Below are 26,296 nucleotides of genomic sequence, written 5' to 3' on the forward strand. Positions count from 1 at the left end.
AGGTCAGTGCTGGATGGATGTGTGCGTATGGGGGGTGTGAGTAGTTCTGATCTCAACTGGGACAAAAGGGGAAAAAAAAACAACATGTGAGCTCAGCTTAATGTTTCACCTTCTGGTGCTTTATGTCACTTATGTATTTGTTTTTCTATCATCACACAGGCCGCCGCCACCACCTCCGCAAACTCATAAAACGCCTGTCAATGTGCTCCTCTTTGACAGCCACCATAATAAATAATTCCTGATTACAAAAATGTGCAGCACTGTCAATGGTGCCTCCTCCAAAGCTGCACACTGTACCATTAATTATGAAAAATAAGGAAGGAGAGTGGTGGAGGGCTTATTTTAATAAGGATACGGAATCAATGCAATTTAATCAATCTGAGCTAATTAAAATAAAAAACAATATTGCGAAACAATCAAGGTGCATAAACAAGATTAAAATAAATGAACTGTGCAAAGAGAAGCGTGCTCTAATTAAATGATACAAATTGTCATTCCATGGCTGTGCTCTATTTGCTGACACCTTGAAGAAAAGAGTGTGACACGCCTGACCAGCCTCATGAGGCCCACTCCTGCACCGCATCTCTAACAGAATTCATTACACTGAGGGCAAATGGCAAATGTTCTGGCCAGATCACTTATTTATTCCCAGCTCAGTCATTTGAAGCTAGCGATTTCAATTTTTAAAGGGGCTATAATTAATATTTCTATATTAACAATGGATCACGTGACTGCTTGAATGCGAGAAGTGTCCGTTGTTGCGACAGACCAGAGAATTATCCCCATAATCTATAGCTCCCCTCAGCTCTGTGCAGCACTGGCTTTTAATTCATTGTTTTCAGTCTATATCACAAATGTACTCTTGTTCGGCTTCGCTGCTCTCATTAGCATTGTTTTTTGGAAGCGGCTATTTTCCTTCGAAAAACACACTGTACACCAATCTCCTCAGCACCACACAGCGGGCTAAGTTAGAGAATAACTGGGGAATATAGTGCAGCATTTAGCAGCTAAAGAGCAACACATTTCCTGCACAAGAGAGAGCAAAACCAAACAGAAAGAGAATAAATATTGCCGTTGTACGCTACACTACAATGGACACGTAAAAAGGCAACTGTTTGCTCACAGGTTCACCTTATTGATTTAAAAAATGATAAGTGTTGCTTGTATAAGTGGATCTTCACAATGTGGGATTTCTTTAGAATTCTTTAGAAATTACCACTGAAAAATGTTTCATAAGGAAGTAGATGCATTCAAAAAGTTTGTCAGATCTCAAGGATACACAGATAATGATCTGTAGTGAGAATCACAAAATATATTTTGTTAAAGTTAAACAATTACTATTTATTCACCACCAGCCTTCAGTTTTTTCAGCTGTTTTCATTTTGTTAATGAAGCACCTACTTTAGAAAATGGCTTGAGTTGCATTCTGAAATCACAGGTCACTGAAATGAATTGACAAAAAAACTGACAAGCATTCTTGATAAAGTCTATTCATCTTTTCAAGTACAATCTTTTCATACTGAGCATTAAATAACCAGATAGCATCTATTATAATAGCAAAAAATTTAAAATATAGTGTGATGGAGATTTTAGTTTGCAGGGGATGTGTCTCACCGAGAACCCAGAGACTCTGGCAATATTTGGGGGTGTCTAAAGAGCAGGTATTTGTACATGTGTGCTGAAGATGCTCAGACATGTGTATGCATGAGACCTGCAAAAGATTACTGTACCTTTCCTCCAGTTTCTGGCTATTCTGGGGATTCTTGACCTCCATCTGCAGGATTAGCACCTCCAGCTTCAAGGCAAACTCCTGCACTGCCAGCCACACAACATGCAAAAGACAGACACACAAACAAAACACAATGCTGTCAAAATGAATGATCAGTGAATATGATAATGGATGAACACTGACACACACATACACACAAATCTGTTTGTCTTTTTACATTTAATGCTAATTGGAATTCTATGTCCATGAGCAGTTTGTGACACGAGGCTCAAATCCGTGCAACAGAGACACAAACATGCATGTCTGCTTGCCCACACACACACACACACACACACACACACACACACACAAATACACTTATTTAATGTTCAGTGATTCGTTATCACTTATCAGGAATAATTGCTGCATGTTTGTGCAAGTGTGAAATTGAACAAAATCCCACTCCATATAATTAAAGAAAACACAGTGAGCATACAATAATACGGAGAGGCCAGGAGAGCGTGAAGGCACGGATACAACTGAAGGCAACCACAGCCTATTATGTTCTTTCTCTATCTGAACCTCTGCCTCCAGTCCAACCTGTGGAGTCTGTCTGAGTGTTCATGAAATTTGATTTCCTCACCTATCACTGTACGTTACCTCAACTCAGCTGTCTGAGCAACAACAACAAAGAAAAAAAACCGAATTAGTCTCATCCTCTCGTGTTTCTGACGCTCTTTCCAACTTTCAGCCTCCGCTCACTTGTCTTTCTTCCTGTCTGTCTCCTTCTATCTGTTGACCTGTCTGCTTGCATGAAAATGACTTCCTCTGGTGAGTCCAAGGGAACACCACATAAAGCAATTACTAACAAGCCTGATGTGCAACCCCCTCCTTTCCCTTTGTGTAGGGTGGGGATAGAGTGGGGCCAAGTGCCCTTCAGCAAAAATGAATTTTCCAATTTCAGTTAGTTCTTCCATGAATAAATAAACAAATGAATAATTGAAAGGAGCAACATAAATAAATAACATCACAAACATTTCGCCAGTACTCATAAGTATTCTGCAGATAACTTGGGCTGCATGCTAATGATAAAAACAGTACATGTTGCAGGTTGAGATGCATTATTCAGCGCTCTGCTTTAACCGAAATTAAATAAATAAAAATCTCTCAAGGAACTCAAAACATCCTCTCAGCATTGAAGTGACAGGCCTGTCCCATTTATAACACACAAGGACACTGTGGAAAACAAATAACTGACCAGTCAGATGCGAGGGGGAATAAATAAAAATGTGTGGAGCTGGCAGCCATTGACAGGATCTCCAAAATTTCAGCAAGTTGTTAAAAGAAAAAATACTTCTAAGTACAAAGAAAAACATTTTTTTTCTAAGTCCTGCACGAGGCATGGTGACAAGGTGAATTCTCGTCCTGAGCACTTATTGGAAACACAAAAGTCATTTTCAGTTACTGGCAAAGTTTTCTCTGGGATGGCTCGACGTTGATAATGTATTTCAACGAGGAGACTGACAGTTCAGTTAGTGGCATGTCAGAGGACGTGGGATGATGATGCTGTTAAGCATAAATGGTTCTATATTTGGTTGGAAAAGTGAACGTATTCAACACTGAATCCAAACAGAAACAAATGACTCATTGTAGAAGATGACAAATCCCTGTGCACTGAACAAAGCTGAGCTGAGATATAGGAAGCACAAAATGCACAGGCCACAGACGGTAGGTATGGTAATAAGAAGAGTTCAAGGCAAGGGTCACAGAATGAGAAATCAGTCAAAACAGACGGTAGCAGCAGTGTGACGCAGGCTGCAGAAAAGTCTGAACAGAACAGAAATGGTGGCATTATGAATCAAAATGTTTGTTTTTAAAGCCACCGCTTTATTGTTTCCATCGAGGTGATGGATCACTTGTTTGAAAGCGATGATGAAAAGAAACACATAACAGTCAGGTGATTCTGATCACGCAAAACTCGAATAAGATAGTGACCTTGGGAAATATCACTTTGACAGAAATATTGTAGGTGTATTGCTTGTGGGTGCGCTTTCTGTGGCTTTCAAGATCAGGGAAAACAAGGAAGTGGATGTTGGTATGATGTATTTTGGTAAGAAGCTAACCAGGGCTTCTAACAACTCTTCATAGTTTGTTAAAGTTGAAAAAGTAGTTTCACTTCATGTGTATGATGTTAAAAAAAAAAGAGTTATCTGACAAGAATATTATCGAGGTGAACGGATTAGAAGTGTAACAACTAACGCACACAGTAAACTAAATCTGCAGATCTCCATTCTTGCCTCATTCTGCCACAGCTGACGTCCTATCCTGCAGAAACAGTGGTAAAAGTGGGGATTACGTGGAAACAATATTGAAAGAGGAATTAAACAATGATTACTAATCTCCTTGTATTAGAATAAAGAACAGCACATCAGCAAACATGGTGGGAAGTTGCCCTTTGTCCTCTGTGTGGCTTGTTTCTACAAAGCTCATTAAGGGATACTGTTAACATGCTTCCTAAGCACAAACTGTTAATTAAAAACACAAGGCTAATATGCATTTTAACACCACACTTTTGAACGCCATGAAAAAAAAAAACTAATTTTCTCGGTGGCTCTGCTGATTGGAGTCTGAAGCAGTGCTGAAGTTAATTAGAACCCTGTGATGTGATGTGAGGAGGTGGTGACCACACGGCATGCTGCCACCACCTCCCTTCCCCTCTCCTCCCCTCGGTCCAGGACTGCAATCACCCTGAGTCTACTCATCATTACTGCATTGGTGCACGCTAGGCCACCACGTCCATAGTGAAGGTGTCTACCTGCTGCTAATCTCTGCTTCGTCTTTCCCTCACACAGTCTTCATCTCTGTCTCCTAACATGTCCAGCAGTTCTGGGCCACCAGGCTGAGGCTCCTGCAGACACACCATTCAAAAGGTCAGACAGCTTCTCGGCTTCAGGTAAAGTATTAAACGCAGTATGGAAAGTGTGTTTTTAACTCCTGCTGCTCCCTGTTCCATAGACATTCCAGATCCATCTTTATCTGATGCCATGCAGAAGACCAGGGTCCACATGGGAGCTACCATAACACAGCAATCCTCAATGACAGTCATTAAGAGTGCAGTATTAATCAATAAACTCAGCCAAAGGGTAAAATAAATAGTAGTGTTTTTGTAGTTCATGCACATTATATCAGTTTGGACAAAGACGTATGTGGTGCAACTTTTTAGATGCGTCTTCAGCCAAAATTCTGCCACCTAGCAATATGGTCTGTGAACTGCGTTGGCCTCCAGTCACAGTGTGCTCCCATGACATTAAAACAACACGTCTGTAACAGCTCTGATAAGTTTTCACTAAAAGACATTCAAAGAGGGGGACCATTTTTATGAAGTGACAAACTCACACAGTGACAGGATCAGCCCATAAAAGTCCATGCGAATGAAATGAACGAGTGTTTGCTGGGTGTGAAAATATACTGCGGCACGCACCTCTGCAGACCCTTCTATTAATCAACCTGTCTGCACTTTGTTTTGAGAGTAATCTCGTCCAACCACCAGAGAAGCACTCAGCAGTAAGTGGCGCTTGGCTGTGCTTTGAAGGCCGTGGTTTATTGCCATCCCAAAGCACAGCAAGACTGCGCTGTAAAAACACATCATCTCAGTGCTCAACACTTGCCTCCGGTTACACACCTCACACATGGCGATCGAGCACGGGCCCCAAAACCTCCTCAGCCACGGCTGGCCAACAGCAAACACCGTAGGCCTGTATTCAAGTCCTTCAATTGGCTTTGTGTACGCAAACCGGCAGTCCTCCTCAGCCTCTCTCTTTGTAATTCCAGTTCATGACAAGAGAATTATCTCACTTCCTCATTCCACAGCTCTGTTGTACTTAGACTCTCACACAAAAGTAAATTTAAAAACAACCGCAAAAGCAGGGCAATATCAAAAGTTAGAGATTCCTGAAAAATCACACAAGCTACTGAGTTCAATTCAACACAGCTGCTTCGAGAAGCTATTATGGCAAGGTCAGTCACCCATCCTACGCTAAAAGACTGAGGCCTTATTAAAAAGATTCCTTTATAACTGACATCTAGGAGAGAATCGGGGTGGCAGAAGTGAGTGTAGCAGCATGCCAGCGCAGACACGTGTAGGGGAAGCTTGTGGACAAAATGGAAGGGCCAGATCTTGGCATTCAGCTGCCACCTTTTGAACATCTTCATTACTCTGTGCGCACAAAGAAAGAAAGATGTGCAAACTTCATATTAATATTCATATCACAGTTTGAGGCACATCAGTTGGAGAATGTGGTTCGTAACTGCGATACACTTCATGCGTTTTTGGCAATTAATTTCCTGCCACTGCATCAAGCTTTTCATGAATGTCTGAGTGTCACAGACAGGGACAGCAGCACCTCCTATGTCCTCCCTCCTCACCACTACACCTTAATTTTGAACAAAACAAAGTGCCTCTTCCTGTTATTCGGCCTCCTCAAGAATCCCTCCTTTAATATTTCAATAACAGTACAGACAGAGTGGAAGTGGGACTTAAAGTACAAACAAATAAAGTACTGAAGACAGTGCTTGGCTGGGTGATGGTGGAGTGGAGTACAACCAGGTGTTCGAGATGGATTGTCAAGATGTATTCTTTACCTGCATTATACAGCAGCCATGAACCTAATGAACATTAGATGCACTAGGTTTTTCCAGACATTTAGGGCCTACTGTGTACCTTTAATAGTACACCCCATATAATATTGACCTGTCATTTCAATTAATCAGCTTCTAAACTGAGAAGAGTCGGTGTGTGGGCAGATGTGTTGTGAAGGCACAGTACTGCAGATCTGAGGAAGTGATTGCTCATAAATGGGTGACCTCCTGTCTTTCACATCCGAGAACGAGGACATTACTTTGGACGTGTGTCTAAACACCGCAGAGGTATATGTGAATGCAACATTCATCCTTCAAGGGCACAAAAATTGAATGTTTTCTTCCTGTAGCACCGATGAAAAGAGCTCCTGACCCACGTCTTATAGGCAGTGTATGTGGCACAGCTGCAATTCCTCTTAAGGCAGAGACGTATTTTTTTTTGCTTCTCAAAAGGCAGAGGTTAGTGGGTCAAGGCATGAAGGCTCACAACACTCCCAGCCTTTTCTAGCTTTCTGCTTTGAGCTCAATCAAAAGAAACGAACTGAAGTCAAAGGTACACATGAGCACTTATATGTAGTGGCAAACCCTTCAGTCTCTGCTGAGGAAAACAGTCACATGGGCTTATGTGTATTCATGTGTGTGTGTATGCCTTCGGTCAATAGGAGGGCCACTGACCTTTCTTTGCAGCTCTTGCCTTCCATCCTCCAGCAGCATCGTTTCCACCTGTAGCTCAGAAATCTGTTCTTCATTCTGCCTCTTCGCCTCCTCCTGCTCAACGCACAGACAGGAAAGAGGGAGCAGAGGTGAGGCATACAGAGGATTGAAGCTGTCTGTTTTAAAGGTGTCAGCACACCTAACTTTTGCATAATACATATCACACCTCAGAGATGATCCATTAGCAGGTTACAGCAAGCGAGCCGAGCAATAAGCTGACGAGATGCGGCTCCGGCAGACACACAAATACACGTACACACACAATATCCTCCACTTTTAGAGCCAGATGAGAGGGTGGGATCGTCCCTGTGGGGCGGCTTTGTGTGTGGCTGCATTTAAAACCACTTTTACTGGACTAACTTGTGGGTTCTGACCCTACATTGCCTCCAGAGAAAGCACAAAAGACAAAGTGTGTGAGAGAACGAAAAAGGAGGGAAATAGAACGAGCGATGAAGACAGAGAAAAAGGCAAGCCACCACACCCCTCTGCACTTCCAGACACTGATTTATAATTTTAATATCTCTAATTTCCACAGCAGCGCCCATTTTCCAAATGTCATTTTCCAATTTATGTCAAACCGTGTGACCATTTTTCTTAATACAGCTTATGACAAGCTCGGTGGCAAGGCGGATATGCAATTCAGATTGAGTGTTTTACAGGCACAGCAGCAGACACACTAGGGTGTTTGTGTGTTTATCTTTATCAGTGTCTGTTCAGTATTTTGAAGGGGAACACTGGGAGTGTTATACACCAGGGAAAAATTGGGTTTGCTGCAAAATATGTGCCTTCAGGGAACAAAACCATAATTCTGTCATAAATCTAATAATTACAGTTATCATAATAAGAATTATGATGGTGGCAATGATAATGTATTAAAATATGCATTAATGTTAAGAGCTTGAAATGGAATGTGGGCTGGCTTTATGACCATTACATGAATATTGATGTTAATTAAAACAGAACCCCTCTTTTTATGTAACACTCTATCTTGTAATGGTAAGAGTTGTACATGGTGGTGAGCCAGATGGAGCAGAAGTCATTACTGATTGGTTTGCCCTGAAGGGGCATGTTGGAACTCCTCTTGGATGGGGATTGCCTTTTCAATCAAAAAATGAGCTAGCAAACAGGACTTCTGCTTAAAGAAACCTCCTAAATCTGTGTGTTAATCCAAATGTTGATGATATAAGTGGCAGCAGAAACAAAACCTGGCTGACAACTGCGGATTTAGATCAAAGGCTGGGAAATAACTAACAGCAACAACAACAGGAAATACCTAAGCTTTGTCATGATTTTTGGTCACAAAAAATCCTTGGTATGGGCACCCAGACAGCTCAATTGGATGAGCGGGCGACCCATAAACAGGAGCTAGATTCCCCGACGCAGTGGCCTGGGTTGGACTCCAGCTCACGGCCCTTTGCCGCAGGTCTTCCCCCCATTCTTCTCTCCTACTTTCCTGTCTGCCTCTCAACTTAACCTGTCAAAAATGACCAAAAAAATAACTTAAAAAAAGAGCCTAGGTATCAGCGACTTAAAGGACCATATAGTACAGTAGTCATTTATTTGGTACATTCTAAAAAATGATTAGATTATCAGCCAAGTAACTTTTTCAAGTCAACAAAGTAAAAAAAAAGATCCTTTGCATAATATTCACATTTGCTTTCAGTTGATTTGCAGGTTTGTTCAATTGATAATGATGTACAGTAAACGATGAAAGTGTAAATATGACATTTCAACATTTGCGGTTTGCAGCTTCTTTTTAACCCTAATGTAAAGTTGTCCCAAGAGAACTTTAATGAAATGTTCACTGCATCTGTAATGGACTAAAGAAAGTTGGACAGCAGCGAGGTTAAGTATCCCATTAAGTCATATATACTCAAGATGCAAAACCACTTGAATATTCGACACATCTGTTGAAAAAATGGTCTGCTCCCTGACTCCAGACAAGCTGATCTTTAATGTGGATGGGAGAAAGATAAGCACTAACATGACTGCCCATGATCAGTCCCAAACTACAAACATCCATCGTTCCATAATCACGCTCAACAAACATTAATAATAACTGGGATCTACGTAATAGAGTAAGACCTCTCTCTGGCAGAGTGGTGTGGAGATCTGCTTAGGATAATCTAAACAGTCTCACCTCAATCCCTCATCTCCCCTCTGAGGCAAACACTTATCGACTCTGTGAGTAGCGGCCCGCCAGCGCATGTTCCCAACTATTGAAAAAAAGGGTAAAAATAACAGGAACAAGTTGTCGGAAATGAAATTTCAATTCATCCAGTCCCTTTATACACTGGTGCGAGAGCCTGTCGTTGAGAGGGAGGGATCAATAGTGTTTAGACAGCGGGGCAGATTTTCTAAGCGCCGGATCAATAGGAAGGAGAGAGGAAAAAATACCCTGGCTTTTCTCTGGCTGTTGTAGTAAATACGAACAAATCAGTGGCCTTAGGCTAAATGGATTGACCAACTGTTTCCGCGTTCTGTGTTGTAAATAAAGATCCATTCTGAGGTGTGTAACTGAGGCCCAAAGGCGAAGGTACCACTGTTCAGGTTGGGCCTATATGGGTTGTGCTGGACCACACAAATGTCCTGATCTAAGGCCGAGCAAGGATGAGGAACAGAGGAGGGACAGAGATAACAGTTTAGAATAGTAGTTTAGTCTGAACCATACGGCCTCATCAAATCAAATATCCTCTCATTATTATAGACAAGAGAACAGCCATGTTAGAGATACATTCACTGGAATACATTTCAAATTGGTTGTTATTTAAACTCTGACCTGGTAATAATATGAAAGCAGGTATGGTTACATTTGAAACATCCATTTTCAGGCACTCCAAGTGGTATTAACATTAATCTAAACATTTATCAAGCATTTTTAGATATTTGGTTTGACTTATGTCCACTTGCTTACCAGTTCTTCTATAGCTTTAACATACATTTTTAATACTGTAGGACATTGTTCATCACTTATTGTGGGAAGGTCAGCCTTCCCTTGCGCCAATTTGCAATCCGACTAATGTTTATTTTCCTCCTAAACACAAATAAGTAGATTTATACACATGCATTTCTCATCTATTAACTGTAAATTAATGAGGTGAAACAATGTGCTGTTTGGTTGTTCAGAAGTCTCTCAATGATTTTTAAAAAATTTTTGCAGTTTCTATTAAATAGAAAAGTGAAATTATCACATGACAGATATTATTTTGTTACAAAAGTATCTAATTACAAAAAAATATATAAATGAACTGCATGAAGGACAAGACTGGTTGGTGATGTAGGCAGCTATGGCAGGTTAAATATGGCCACCAATATACTGAGCTAATCAGAGGGTAACATGCTGACAGGGTGACTGATGGCCTGCTTGCTTTGCTTCACCTCTGGACTTATTAAAGAAAAACACCACAGGCCATGCTTTCACAAAATTCATTGGTCAACCACAGCGAAGAAAGTGATGGGTGAAATTCATCACTAAAAACTCTTCAGCCCAAACAAAACACACACTGGAGCAAAAAAAAAAAAAACGACACAAGGACCTGCGGTCATTACGGTGCTGATTGCCTCTGAACTCGGGGAGAAGAAGCTTTAGTGGACGTATGTGTGTGGAAAAGGATGGCTGTTGACTGTGGCTGCAGGGTTGACGTGAAAAAATGAGAGAGAGAGAAAGAAAGAGAGAAATCTTTGCTGGGCTGTATATGGAAACACCGTCCTGGGCTTAAAAGAAACATGCATGTAACTGAAATCTCCTTCCTCACAGCCCTGCACTGGAGGAGTTACAGTTGAAACTTATAGAAGATCTAATGGTCTAATTAAACTCACAGCACTATCTGCTGATGCCTGGAAATGATCTATGAGTCTCCTCTCTTTGCATTACACCAGTGTCACTGTTTGATAGTTTTACATTACTGCAAGAACTGCACAAACAGATATCACCAACACACTGTACAACTGCTGTCACACAATAGACACAAAACCTGCGGAGGAATGCATAAACAGAGCAGCTAGACATGCTGTACGACTCATTTGAGAGCAATTGCAGAATGTAATTGAAGCTTTGTGTGCTTATGCGTGTGCTTGTAACTGCTGCCTTTCTCTGATTAAGGTGACCTTAGATTGTGCATTTACCGAATCTCAGGTTGAGCAGCAGAGGTTAGAGCACAACTCATTGGCTTCCTGAACACATTACCTTAATGATGCCATTCCTCACGCCTCCATTTCAACACATTTAGAGATGGAGCAGTTACAGCGTCTATTAAGACATTCAAATGTCTCCCCCAGCTATTTACCCACTGCTCAAGCACAAAAGGGTAGCCCGAATTAACTGTGACAGCGTTGACTCGTTTCCCTTTCCAAACAGACAAAATACACAGACAAAGTCATCATGCAGGAAGCGGTCATTAAAAATTTAGATTACAGCTTCCTTTGCTTTCCCCGAAAACTCTTGTCTTTCTCTGCTTGTTAATGGGATTGTTTTAATATTAAAGTGTTCATTATGACAGATTCTGAGGCAGACTCTGAAGGCTGCTTGTTCCTCCTGTTCCTGGCATCTGATCAAACCTCATTTACTCGACTGGGGGATTGAATGAAACGTCTGATCATTAACCCTGTGTCTACCTTCTGGAGGAGGGGTGCATGTTTGCCTCCTACACATTCAATCTTTTTGTATACCTCGGTTTAAAGGTGCTGTTTTCGATGTTGTGAACGTGAGGTACCCATCAGAAACTCACAGATTTACACACTGAAGCATTCAGCAGCCTGTAAACATACAAGACAGAGACACGCGGTGTCCTTGAACGCTATCGACGTTCATCAACATGATTAAACGTTAAAATGTCTAATTGGATAGTCAGCCTTCCTTCTTATACTCCAGTTCTTGGCCAGGCTAATGTCCAAAGAGCTGCACATCTCAGTGAGTGGTCTGTAATGTGGTCACATCCCAGCAGACTATCTGTTCCATATTCTGGCCTGTGTAAGCGGTTTTCCCCCTGTTTTGAGGTATTTGGGGTATTCTTGGGAGGAGACAAGGGCTATTGAGAGTGTTTATGTTCCTGGCTTGTACAGAGGCTTCTAATGTGTAACACAGGGCACTTCAGTATTCAGACGCCTGGGGCTATTCTCTAAGTGGTCTTTACTTTGAAAACACAGGTGCTCTCCAGGGGTTGATGAGTGGTTGTTGTGTGCCTGTGTGTCTATGTATGAGGAGGCAGTAAGCTGGGAGGGCAGATAAGGGAGCTGCACTGTTCTGAGGCCAGCGCGATGCTCTGAATAATATATCCATACATCATCAGTCCATGTCAGACTTTGATTCAGTATGGTGGTCTCGCAGAAACCACTGTGGTATTATCTTTAATAATGCAAGCTGGGATTAGGTGCTTACTCTCTCCTGATAAATACGGGAAAATCAGTTAATTCCACTGATATCCCATCCTGCCCCCAGCAGTACATATATAATTCCAACACTGCGCTTGTTTTTCTTGTTTTTGCTCTTAAATGCAAGGCCGGATAGTTTAATTTTTATGTCCTAATCTAAACCAAAACTATACAGTATAGGGAAGATTTGTTATTGTTACGGAGTGCTGTAACATAACTTTTGATAGTTGAAAATCTAATAAGGTCTGGAGGGAGCTCATAAATTAGAAAAATAAAGTTGCATATGCCTCGTTGCTGCTGCTGCTGCTCCATAGGAAAAGAAATATTTTTCATGAAATTAATAGGAGAAGTTTGACATGTCTCTCGCTATAATTATCACTCAGACAACCATGACCACGCAAGAAAATGCATTCTCTGGCATACTGTGATATAAACATGCGGTTGCCGTGTAAATACAGCATGACTGCACACATTTTCTGACAGTGGCCCGCCAGAAAACCATTTTAAAATGAAGATAATGAAAGGAAATATAAGTTTGCTCTGCATTTTCACAGACTTTTTGGTGTCACTGAGTGCAATACTGATGGAAAGGGCTCATGGCCATTTTAAAGGCAATAGACCATTTAGCAGATCTCAGCTGGTCCCGATGCCAGCGACCTTGGTAATGAGGAGCAGCTGGTGCAACAGTCATTAGGCCCAGCTATCTCCACCTTCAGGAACTATCTTTTATTTCCATAAAACCTTTTATCCATTTCTGTCTGTGTCGCCATACAGTCTAACACTGGCCTAGGGCCATTAATGACTACAGCAGTATAGTAAATGTCATTACATAGCTTGTCCCATCAATACTTCTAAAAACAGAACATCAATGGAAATAGACTCAGAGCAGATATAATATGTTTCTGGTAGTGTCACAATCTTGTAGGTCTAATTAAGCTGAGTTCAACGGAAAGGCAGCATGAGAGGAGAGAAAGGAAGGAGAGGGTGACCCAATTAAAACCAAATCGAAACTCAGATTCACTCTGCAGTGTGGCTCATACACAGAGTGGGAACCTGTGAAAACAAGGAGAACAAGCTTTATTAGTCCCTAAAAAGCCCTGTTGCTACATTAATATTCTAGTCTAATGAAAGCTTAGTTTTTTTCCCCCCATTTCTACACTTGCCTGTCAGCGCTGAGTTCATAAATATTGTCTTATTATGATTATCATGACTTTTTTCTCTAGATATGCAAAAAAAGTAAAAAAAATATAAAAATTCAGAGCCAATTACCAGAATGACAGGTGAAATGGGAGCGTGCTGAGAAGAAATGAAGGGTTGCCATGGTGATACAGCAAAGAATCAGACTGTATATGTGTGGCCATGTGACCGATATGTGGCTGAAGAGCTGCAACGCTCAGGCCCTGTACACCAAAGGACACTTAATCTCAATCGCTGGTAGCAATCACAGGCCGATCCACCTGAATTTATTGGTGATTTCTGTCTGCGGGTCACACTGGTTTCACGTCTGCTGGTGTAACCACAGTCAGACCCCATGTTGTCACACCCTCTCTTAGTAATGACAGCCCTGTAAAACTGTACACAGAGCTGAGGGAGGCCCAGGTAAGTGTTTACAAAATCAGCTTTGAAAGAAAGCCTCTGACAGTGTTACAATATCCACGGAGCAGGACGATTCTTACGAGTAAGAAACATAAAAATATGTTAGAAAGTTAAAAGTTAAACAGCAGAGAAGCAGAAGTTCTGTTCATTAAGATGGAGGTACAGTAGGGTAACATAAGAAAGGCTCAGGCTTTTTCAGTGGTAGCTATAAAAAATATGCACATGTTCTGATCTGTGTGCCGGTAACTAAGAACCTATATGTGCTGCGTGAACTGTGTCCCACTCTGTGATCCCCTTATTAAGAATACAATACCTTATGCACAGACAAGGATTAATATTTGAGAATGTGTAAAATGGAATTGGAAATGAAATGACTTGGATCAAAAGTTAATTAAGAAACACCTTGCACAAATATATCTTTTTAGATTGTTCCTGCTCGTACAGCAAGCAAGCAGGGCTCCAACCAGTCTGAGCCAGTCAACGGCAGACTAATACAAATCTGCTCTGGAAATAGAAAAGAGCACGAAGGTGGTCTTTTGCTCTTTGCTTTTGCCTCAATCAAAAAGCAGCCTACTTGAGGATATACTTAAATGTTATTTTTTTCCATTGTGAATCGTTTAATATGAAGCCAAGTGTGAAATGTGAAGCTCAGCAGCAACATGGCAGGACTTTACACAGAACTTTATTATCGCATTTGGAAGCTTGTGAATATGTTTGTCTCCTTTTACAACTGATTAAAAGTCATTCAAAAGTGAAAGGCGACATACAGAAATGCAGATGTGCCGCTGATAACGATGCCGGATTGAAGCGTGTGGACAAAAATTATACAAATAAATGAATAAGCTCAAACAAACGGGAAAAATCATCCCGCCAGAGCAATTATGGATCTAATCAGAGGTTTCTGCATGAAGGTACAGCTCTCCTATCTCGGTCCCATTTGCATCATAACACAGTGTGCAATATTAATTTCCGAGTTTACTGCTTATTGGAAGTGCAAACTATGAAAGCCATTAAGGCCCCAAATAGGAAAGCAATTTGCTGTCACATGGATTCGGCTCTATTAAAAAGAAAAATCTTGTTAACCATTTGGAATTAGAGTCATTTGGCAAAAGGCATTCTGCGGCACTCCAGTAAAATAAGTAATTATGCTTCTCTTCCTTCTATCCCTCTCTTTCTTTCATTTGCACAGGCGAAGTGGGGAGTGGTGGATGGGGAGAGCGACTGGATGCAAAGGTAATTAAAGTTGTTGGCTATCTGTTTGGTTAATGTAGGGATCAGGCCGGTTGAGAGCCTTGGAGGCAAAAGCAAGATGAGAAACACATCTATTTTTCTGTTTCAGTCTACCAGCCCCCAGACTTACTCTCATCTGGTCCATATATCATCCATTCCAGTCTCGCAATCTACAAACTAAATAGGGAGCTGTCCATATAGAAAAACTTGAACTGAGTATTCCTCTGAGTTTATCTCAGTTTCATTAAGGTTCCAACTGCGTAAAATCTCATTAGCGGTTCTCATTTGCGAGTAGCTCACTGTTCAAATCAAACCATCTCTGCAGGTCCTGATGTCTTAGCAGATTACATAGGACATAGTTTGAATGTACTATTTTGCAAACACACGCAACGTTTGTCATATTACTAAGCTTGTCATTCTGACATTAAGTTTTCTTTGTTTTCAGTTAAGAAAAACAAGTCTGGCTTAAATGTGATTCTAGTGAGCATTTAATCTATTTAATTATGAATCAGCTTTACTGACTAAGCACATAAAAGTAAACATATAGAAGGATGTTGACTCAGATTTTTCTTTCTTTCAATCAGCTTAAACAATTCACAGTCTTCATTATAGACATATGATATTAATCTGGATAGACATGGACATAAACTCCAACTTGACTGGTTGGTGGAGGCATACAACCAGTGGCTAGTTTGGCTTACAGTACATAAAGTTGTATTCAACAGTTTGGTTTGTTAATACACATAACATTTTACGCCCTAAACTCTATAAATTTAAATAGTAAACACTAATTAAGATGTTTGTAAAAGCTTGAACATGTCACTATTTCATAATCAACCTTTGGTAGATATCACACCCTGTCCTTCTATTACTGATTTAGGAATTTCCCCTCATTCATCCTTGCAAATCACTTCAAGCTTTGAGATACGATCCACAGATTTTCAGTGATGCTTTAGTCAATGTCCTGTGAAGACTACAAGATTGTGGCTGTGTTTCTTGAAGAAATTCATCAAGTATTTTGAGATATGCTTTGAATCACTGTGCTTTCAGTTTCCTGATTGTCTGACATTTGCATCCAGAATTAGCTGATATTTCAAACATACTGACTGTGAATATGGACAAAAGTGCTCAATTTTAACTTCATCTGTCCACAGTACTTGTTTCTAAAATGATGGAGCTTTGCATGCTTCAGATGATGACTTCTGTGATGAGGTGGCAGGTCAGGTTTCCCTCTAATGACTCCTTCATGTAGATCCTGTTTGTGTCTCAGTTAAAACTTCCAGCAGCTCCTTTTCAGTTATAAGCAGGTTTTTCTTTGCCATTCTGCCCAGCAGACATGCAGTGTTATCTGAAAGTTTTTTCCGCCTTTCAGATCTTGTCTTTACATCCGCAGTTCTCCTTAGCTGCCACTTCCTGTTAACTATTCAAACAGTAGAAATTTAAGTTTGGAAGCATGTTGATAATTTCCTCTGCTTTTCACTTCCTACGTTAGTTTGCTTAGAGGAGCCTGTGGTTGTTAAGTATTACCAAAAGGTTTGAAAAGAAGTTATCAGCTCTATAATCATCATCAGCAGACTGGTGCTAATGAGTTCCAACTTTTCACCTGCCTTGCGAGACTTAACAAGTCAATTAAAAGTAACAGGGCATTAAAATTTGAAGAGAGTTTTTTTAAATGTCTGTTTTCTGCAGTTTTTTTTTTTTTTTACTCAGTATTACTTAAAAAAAAAAAAAAAACAATATGCAGTTTGTCAATGGGTGCCCAAACCTTTGCTTGAGACTGTATCAGAGAAATACTGCCTCAGAAGTCGCCTCCATTAAGTTCTTTTGCCAACTGGGCTCATCAGAAGTCAACTCTTAGCCTGAACTTGTAGCTTTGCAGTATTTTCTGGTCAGAGTCATGACCTCGTAATCATCATTATCCCAGCTCAATGCGTATCCTATCCAACATAGACTTGGCTCTCCTCACTCCTCCATAGGAATGAAAGCCAAAAAGAAAAAAAGGCGATTTATGGGGTGGCATGTACGGCCTCAGAGGTGTTTTATGGTTGGACCTGCAGGACCTATTTAGGAAGCACTGTGTGCTCTGTCCTGACCACAGGTATTGATCGTCAGCAATGGCCGTGGCGTGGCTGACTAGTTAAAGCCCTGCATGTGCCCTCACAGGGAGATGAAAATGAGGCCTTTGTGTGTAATGATCTGTGTATGAGCAGGGAGAGGAGGCCACAGAGACGGAGAGGAGGAGAAATTAAATCATTCCTTTGCTCTTTCAGGAGAGGCACTGCACCCAGCCATGCTTGGCTGCTTAATGTGGGATCTGTTTTTGAGAGGAAAATTAAAAAGAGAGGAAGAAGAGAGTGAGAGGGAGAGTGGAGGAAAGAGAGATAAATGGCTGGATGTGGAGGCAGTAAATGAGAGCATCCTGATGCAGAGAGCTGTGTGTGGATGTCCCTAATGGGGTAGGCTGATGTGAGCTGTCTGGGAACTGACCACCACAGTTACACCACCTTCCTGCCTAACCCACACCAGGCCCTCCCAGCGCAGAGATAACCACGCTCCATGCTAATTGGAAGAAAACGATGGTGCATAACAAGTACAGAAGAGGCACTGGTCTAATTCAAGAAAGGGTGAAATGATGGATAAAATGCCTCTAATCATATGAGGCATTTTCTTGTCTATGAGACAGAGACTGCAGTTTTCTCTCCCTTTTCTAGAGAGCCAAGAGCCAAAACACACAAGGACAAGGCTATATGAACAAGCAAACAAAAGCAACAAAAGAAACACTAAGCAGCAACATGTGAAATTCACTTACTGAAACTGGTCAGTCAGCAATCAGTCAGCCTATGGAAGCTGCATCACATCTCTACTTTACTGTGAAGTCATTAGTCACTAAAAAAAAAAAAAAAGAAAGAAAGAAAAAGAACAAAAAGCGGCTCACTCAATTCCACTGTGAATACGACTTTTATTCATGGCCTGTATTTGTGAGTAGTCTACAAGATGTGCGAATTGGACAATCACGCAGTGTCAAAATCACCAGAAAAATGGGCGTAGTTCAAGAATAGAGTGACACTTCCTTTACAACAGTTGAATGAACAAGCTTAAACAGCAGTGATGGTGGGTGTGAAGATGCCAATCACTGAGAACAACTGACATTGTATTGCATTGTATTGTATTCACAGGAGGAAGTCCAATAAGGCACAAAAAACTCTGCTGCACATCATGAAATAAACAGTTTCAAAGGAGCCAGAAAATGATCATTTTCCTCAGAAAAACACTTGGCCACGTGTGAGACACGCAAAAGATGTGGATTAGGGTAAAAACAAGGCAGGGGAAGACCTGATGGACACTAAACTTCTTTGTTGGTACAAGACCCTTTCCATGACCCCATCCTCAAAACCTCTAAAATTCCACCCCACAACGGCGAGTGCCTGTTCATTTCACCTCACAGGCCTCATTAACGCAGCCCTCTGCCATCATTAAGACGTTTGCAGTAAAATTAATTGAAAGACAGATTAAAAATAAATTAAGAAAAATGCGTTGCAGAATGCCTACGTGCACTTCATAAATCACCGGGGCAAAGCTAGGAGCTGGCTCACCATAATTAACTGCAGACTATTTATTTTATCCTGACGGTATAAATTAGAATTCAGACGCACAGATTATATTAGGGCTGTCTGCCATGCGGAACTGCTGAGGGGTGTGCAGAATATTTTAAGGATACAAAGAGGAGAACAGAGAGAGAGAGAGGGGAAGGGAGGAGAGAGAGAGAGAGATAATATGTAGAAAGGCAAACAATATGTAAATGCAAACAAAGCAGAAAGATAACATTTGCGTCCTATAGACAAAGTATTTACTCAGGCAGTGCATAAAGAAACAGTAGACCAAGCAATTAACAGCAACAATCAAGTGCACGATTAAAAGAAACAACAAATGCCTGATTAAATGAACTGTGCCAGTTGTTCCATCGACTACTCGCCAGTGAGAACAGGATACGAATTCGACTGCAGGTTTAAGCAGCGTTGCTTGTAAACTCCAGGCCTGTGATCAGCAACGGAGCTGGTGACATAACACTGCCCAGGAACTTCCTCCTCATTCTTTTTTCCTGCTGTTTCCCACTCTCCTGCTGCATCACAACCTGGCCACTTCACATGCAAATGCAGACTAAGCCTCTGCTGCCAGTCAGCCTCAGACACCCCCCACGGACACACTTGTGTCTCTCAGTCGCTCTGTTGCTATCTGCGTGTCTCTCGGTGCTACAGCGAGCGCTAACACACTGCCTCCTCGTGGGCACAGTGCCCAGACTGGCACAGATCCAGACCTGCTCTGCCACACTGGACTGGCAAAATGCTCCCTCTCTCTCTCTCCACACTCCAGATTCCCCACACATCCTTTCATCAGAATGCCTGCGGCCCTCTCCTCCTCCTTTCTCCGTCTTTATTCTGCACCACAGCTGAGATCAACACTTTGAAAGTATGCCCTCCAACCAGCCAGAGAAAAATAATGCTACCACTAGTACTGCCGGGGAACAAATAAAGCACTCACACATTTGAATGCTTGGCTATTATGCAATCACTCTGAAGGCAAAACAGAGTTATCTTAAAAAAAAAAAGAAGTTACATCAAGGCACTGTATCAGGTACATAGTGTGGCAATATCAGCTGGCACCGTAAGCCCTGAGATGTATTCATTTTTGTAGATTTTTATGAATCAACTCAAAAATGCAATCTGAGCCTCCTCGTTTGGATTGTCTGTATGCTGCTAGATATGACAATATAACAGTTGTTTTTGATAGAAGATACGGTATGATATCATGTGCACTGCTGGGACACACACTATATAGAAGTTGTTCTATAATACTGAATACAACAAAAACATATTGTTGTATATTCTGATGCAGGATAAACTATGTTATTCAAAAATATTCAAACTAGGAGAAAAAACAAACATAAATGTTCATCTACACAATCATATGTAAATTAGCAAGTGTCTTTTCATTTCACAAAATACTGAACTAGTGATTTTAAATAGGCTTTTCTTGGGAGACAGCTTCAGATTAACAACGACATTGATATTTTTATGTCATATCTGCAGCAGACTCCCTGATTTTGTTACAGTTACTGTAGATTCCCATATCGCCTCCAAATTTCCTGTTCCTGTTTCCTTTTTCCTGCTCACTGTTGATGTTTTTAAACTCATCACCAGGGAGCTGAGAGGAAATTCTTGGATTTATGAGTGGTATTGGGCACAATAACAAAATTAGGTAGTGTATCTTTAAGAGTTAGGTTTTTTTCATTGTCTGTTCTGCAAATCTGCAAGTTTCCCACTGTGACAGCCTCACAGAGGGAGACTTGTGCACCGTGCTGCTCCCAGCACAGAATCCATTTAAATCATACTGTTTCACAGGGTTAGAGCTACTTCCCCTCTGAGCATAATGTCAGTTTCAGCCGTGTGTGTGTGTTGTGTATTTGCGTTTTGATTTTGGAGACTCCTATAACGCCTGTTTTTTTGTTGTTTTTTTTTTTGTGCAGGACTAGTGGGAGGCAGAGTGGACGGGGAGACAGAAGGTCGAGATCAAACTGTGCTGATGGTGGCTGGCTAGCTGGTTTGCTGTCACTTATATGCGGGGTGTTTTAAGTACAAACAATGCATAAACCAAGTCCGATCACCTGATTGGCCATCAGCGTTGCTGCAAATGCCACATACAGAACCAAAACTTTACCCAGCTGGTGTTAACAAAGCTTAGACCCCAAAATACTAAGAAGGTTTTTAACAGTCATAGCACGAAAAACAACCAGTCTGCCTCAGATGTATAATTTGGTTTCCCCGGTGAGTAAAAAGCCTTGGAGGCGAGTGCATACGCAGCAGTCATGTTTGTTAAGATACATGGCTGGAGCCGGCCTTTCTTCTCAAGCACCGGAAAAACCAGTAAATCACCAGCAAAGAAAATAAATATATACTTATTACATTCTGCACACTGCATATATTCACCTCCTTAACATATTGCACAGGCACAGTGCAAATGTGCAGCACTGCACATGAGCAAAAACATGCCATGAAAAATGACAGCAGGGAGGGGTAACTGCAGACCTGGAATATAATGGTGCGGTGGAGCGGAGGAGAAATAATCATACCTAGTGGTGGGGGAAAGGGGGGATGGGAGGAGCAAGAGGAAGATGAGTCTGTGCCCTGTAGCAGGAAAATGGAGCTCCACTGCTCTGCTGCTGGATGCCTGATTCCCCAATAACACTGCACAAGGGCTCCCTTCAGCAAGGGGCAACAGTAGGCAGCATCTGTACTCTAGAAATATATTAAGCTGACACTTCACAGCCACAGGAGACACATACAAATGCTGCACTACTGGACTATGAGTTTTATACTGTAGCAAGCACTGAGGTGCTAATTACAAAAAACCCCTGAAAAAACGTGCTCAGTAAAATTTAAGCAAATTATCAGGCCGATTTCAGCAGCAACAGTGATATTCCAGCTGGCTTCCGTCCTTCACAGAGTTCTGATTAGAGCTCAGATCAACCAGCAGTTCCCCTGGTGGCCTTTAGGTGTCTCTCTTTCACTTCGCATCACTGATGCTGCCTCTCTCACTGAGCGGGGCTCCTATGCTCCTGAACTCCCATCTACACATAATATATACACCATCATTTGAAAATGGCAGCTTTTTGAAAATTCACCTTGATTATCAGACATTAAAAGTGACTTCTCCAGAGCTGAGTGTCTGGCTAGGGGGATGGCTGCAGACAGCAGAACAATGCAGCAGGCTTGGTATTAATGCCTGGCTGCGGTGTGCAGGGAGGAGAGAGGGGCCAGCCCTTTGTTCTCTCCTACAGCCAATTATTTTTTACGTGTGCCTCTTTTCACAACAACAAGAGAGAATTTAATTTTAATGCACTCTCTGGAAAGAAGGGGAGAAAAAAAAAACATCTACAGTATTCTTAAACAGAGATGGGGACTAGCATCAGCAGTTAAGTATATATGCACACTTCTCTGTATGAGGCAGAGATGGATGACAGGGGCAACAAGAATGACATCAACCCAAACACACACAGCAGCATGAATCCCCTCATGCAATATGCTAAAACACATAGAGTCTTATTCTCAAACCCATACCAAAACATAACTGCACGCAGCCCCACCCTTATGAAACAAAGACCAAAATAATAATAAAAAGAGACACCAAAAAAAAAGCCACCGTTATTTCATTATACAGGATAATGGTGCAGCTGGGGGTACATATTAACATGTGCATACCCAGGACATGATGATAAGAAAGCACACTAAAAATATCAAGGATTCCTGATCAAATGGCATGAAAAATAAAAACCTAGGATCACTGTTGGTAGGTATGCGGCCAAATATTTTTCTAATTGGAAGGGCACTTTGTCTTGCTGTCAGAGAGGCAGTAAAAAGCAGTGCTGTTCCCAGAAGGAGAGGAGCACAGCTTGCTGGCCTTTTATTAGTGCTGGAGCTCTGATATATGCTTCTGCTCTAGGCTTTCATCAGGAACCCGCACCTAAACACATAAACAGACACGCACGTACACACAAAGTACTGTTTCAAACTAGCCACAGCGAAAAACCAACACAACCGCTGTTAAACTACTCAGCTGCTGTATTTTCTAAGCATACGATCAGCATACACTCAACAGAAAAAATACTGCCAAAAAGTTTTCTACAACAAACTGATGATGCCAACAGTAACTGGAGGCATTTGCAGGTTTACAGGTTAAAACAGTGATAACATATCAATTGAAAAAAAAAAAAAAAAAACAACACAAGAAGGAATTCAAATCCAGAAAAAACAGAGCAGCATACAGAGCAAATAAACGCCTCAGTATAACCTGGCAGTGTCAAATGTTTAAGTCACTAAGGAATAAAAAAGCACAAAATACAGCAAACACACACTAATGCTACAGCACAAGCTCTTATGTATGCAGTTCATGCAAAGCTAATTTTTTCACACAGAGGCACTCCAAACTCCAGACTCATACAGTCAGACACACAGACACAGACAAAGACAGTCAGATGTATTCACACAAGCACACACATACACAAACACACTGACAACACACTGGCTAAATTAAATTTCAGTCCTTGGGCAGACAACTAAACTGCTTGTGTGTGGGACCTACTCTACAGCACAGCAAAACCAATTCGCTGGAGATGGTGAAATTAAAGGGCAGAATTCTGCCTGTTTATGGTTCTCACTCTCTTCTTCTCTCAATCAAATGTTTTACTAGCAATCATTTGGTCCTAAAAGTCATGTTCTTAGGAGGCAGCTGGCATGATGACAGCAGCTGCCGGACAGACAACACCACTTCAGCACAAATCATTCCCAATTATTTACACCTGCACGAGAAGTCAGCGAGAAACTCCAATTAACCACAAAATAGCCATACGTAGAAGGGTTCTCTCCACCTTATTCATGCTTTCATATTGACTGTATTTTGAATAAGCAGCAAAATTAGGTGTATATAGAAGCACAAGCCCGAGAACCAAGTTGCAGCAAACCACACTGAATGTGTTTACTACAGGGTGTCCCTAAAGTCTGGACACACAGGAAACCAGATTAAATATGGCTTTGTCCAAAGAAGAAAGAGTTGAACTGGTACTTCTCAGTGGACGTGAAGGATGGACAAGTCAAAAGATAGCAGATGAATTTAATCTTTCGCCAAAGCCATATTTAATCTGCAGAGGCAAAAAAAATTATAGTTAATGAGATTTCCTATATGTCCAGACTTTAGGGACATCCTGTAGTTTGTGCAGAAGTCCAGCAGGCCAGAGAGTGTCTGTGACAGGCTGAGCAAAGAGTAAACATAGAAAACTGTGATCCTAGAATGGGAACTATGAATTTTGAGAGTAAACGGATATGTTTTGGAGTATGTTCTAACCCCCCAAAAAATCACTTTTCTGATTTTGGTGATTGAGGTCTATCTAAGCAGTTGGCAGAACTGTACCTGCTAATGAAAGCAGCCATGTTGGACACCTCTGGATGTAGTGGCAGGATCTTAGCTTCAGTCTGGAGTAAGAAGAAAAAAGCAGAACAATCAGTAATATTTCCAGTGTCTTGCTTTTACAACATCCCTTTGCATTTCATATTGTATTTTCTTACACTAGGCATTTGTTTTTACTGCCAACTGCATCGTACTGGCTGTGTACGAGACAAATCAATTTAAACGGAAAAAGTCAGTGGTCATTTTTAGTTAATGGGTAAATGTGGTATGACAACACAAAGGCAAAGGCAGCGATTGTATTTACTAATGAGAAACACCTTAGAGGATGTATCTACTGTAAATATGCTGACTAACAAGGATATGTGTGCAAATGCATTGCACCGGCTGACCTCCTCGATCTCTGTATATTGTATCACTGAGGCATCTCTTTCTGCCCTCCAACCCCCACCCTCCTCTGCTCTTCTCTCCTCTGGTGTCTGGAAACAGTAATCTGTTCCTGAGCTAGCGCTGCTGGGATTAGGCAGCGACTGGAGATAGGATATATGCGTCATTAAAGCAGAGGACACAGTGTTGCAGGATGAGACAAAGTCAACAAAGGTGACACGGAAACAGAGGAGACGAATACCAGAAACCCACATGCGCCCGCAAAAACACACACACACACACACACACACCAATAAATTCACATGTGCATGAATAAAATAAAAACAGAACCTCCACTGTATGCCTGCGCCGTCACACACAAACACACATAAAACCGTCTTTTCTCTCACATACAATTTCCTAAACCTCCAGTGAATAAGAATAATGTAGCGTTGCTGTAATGGATGTCTGAGAGAGAGGCAATGCATTAAACTTAAGGCACTAATGCAAAGAAATGTATATACACTGTAGACAGATGGCACTGGTAATAACTCTGACTACTTTTGTGAAGCCAAGTTGGTGCTGTTGCTTGTCCACAATGCTGCCAATGTAGCTTTCTTTTATTATGTAATTTAGCGATTAATTCATTGTTGTTTTTAATTATTAACCACAACAACCATAACATTAGTCTAGCAACCTACAAACTGGCTGATAAATAGCAATTATACACCAACAAATATACATTTCCAGGATTTCTTTACTTTTTTATATAAATATTTCGCTTTCAGTACCTGATTTATGCTCAGATATGCAACACAGATGATATAAAGTCACAGCATAGAAAACTGCATTTGTGATTAGGACGCAATAAACTGTTCATCAACATTTTGGATGTCAGAATGAGATTTTTGACTTGCTTCAATTACATATCCTTATATTACTTAAGTATTATTCTAGAAGGCTATCAGTCCCTATGTAAGTTGCTGTCCTATCCTGATGCTCCTCTGTCTTTACAGCAGGTGGTCCACCAGATCCTTACATCTGTGTTCCATCCAGCTGTTTTGCCTGCTGCTGCCCTCTGTGAAGAGTATGTCTATGCGATTACTGCTTCACCCATGACAACCATACAGAAAGATGGGTATATGTATGAAGAGTGGGACCAGTGTTCATCCCTAGGTCTGGAAATCAATGGAAATCTGGTCATTGTAAATCCTAACACATTGTCATTTCAAGTCAATGTCTACGCTCAATTTCCCTGTTATTAGTAGTCCTGAGAGGTGCCGGCTTCCTAAATGGCAATACCTGCTCATCCAGGTTAATGGAGAAACTGCCAAAAGAGGATGTACAACTAGTAGACATATATATGCATGCATAAAGCCAAATGTGCACGCTAAATGGAAACTATGTGCTGCAAACATTACATTTCAATGTGACTGTCAAACATCTCATTCAAAACCAAAAGCATTAAAATGGAATTGCTCTCATCTTTTCCTTTACAACAGCACATTCAGCTGACACACAGGCAGGCACTTGAAAACTGACTTATTTGAAAGGTGGTTTTCTATTTAAAAAAAAAAAAAAAAGCCACATTCAAATAACAAAAAGCCCTTATTGTTGCTGATGTTATTGTTATTCTGTTAACAGCAGAGATCGTGTGGCTGTACGCTTGATTTTCCACACCTACAATATTAACAATGGCTGAAGTATCTGAACCCACTA

The 26,296-nt window shown here is 41.2% G+C and overlaps 1 long non-coding RNA gene across 8 annotated transcripts in view; it reads right to left on the reverse strand.

The window, feature by feature from the left end:
• LOC118471559 (uncharacterized) overlaps positions 1 to 26,296 on the reverse strand; it is a 40,670-nt gene that overhangs the window by 6,145 nt on the left and 8,229 nt on the right. For 6 of the 8 annotated variants that reach the window (XR_004848894.2, XR_004848893.2, XR_004848896.2 and 3 more), the window contains 3 exons: positions 24,218 to 24,279; positions 7,022 to 7,114; positions 1,731 to 1,815 (listed from right to left, as the gene is read on the reverse strand). This is a non-coding gene — a long non-coding RNA (uncharacterized LOC118471559). The remainder of the gene's footprint in view (positions 1 to 1,730; positions 1,816 to 7,021; positions 7,115 to 24,217; positions 24,280 to 26,296) is intronic. The other 2 variants (XR_008602520.1, XR_004848892.2) reach the window with 1 other exon arrangement.

The sequence above is a fragment of the Amphiprion ocellaris genome, chromosome 1 (genome assembly GCF_022539595.1).
Source record: "Amphiprion ocellaris isolate individual 3 ecotype Okinawa chromosome 1, ASM2253959v1, whole genome shotgun sequence".
NCBI classification, from domain to species: Eukaryota; Metazoa; Chordata; class Actinopteri; family Pomacentridae; genus Amphiprion; species Amphiprion ocellaris.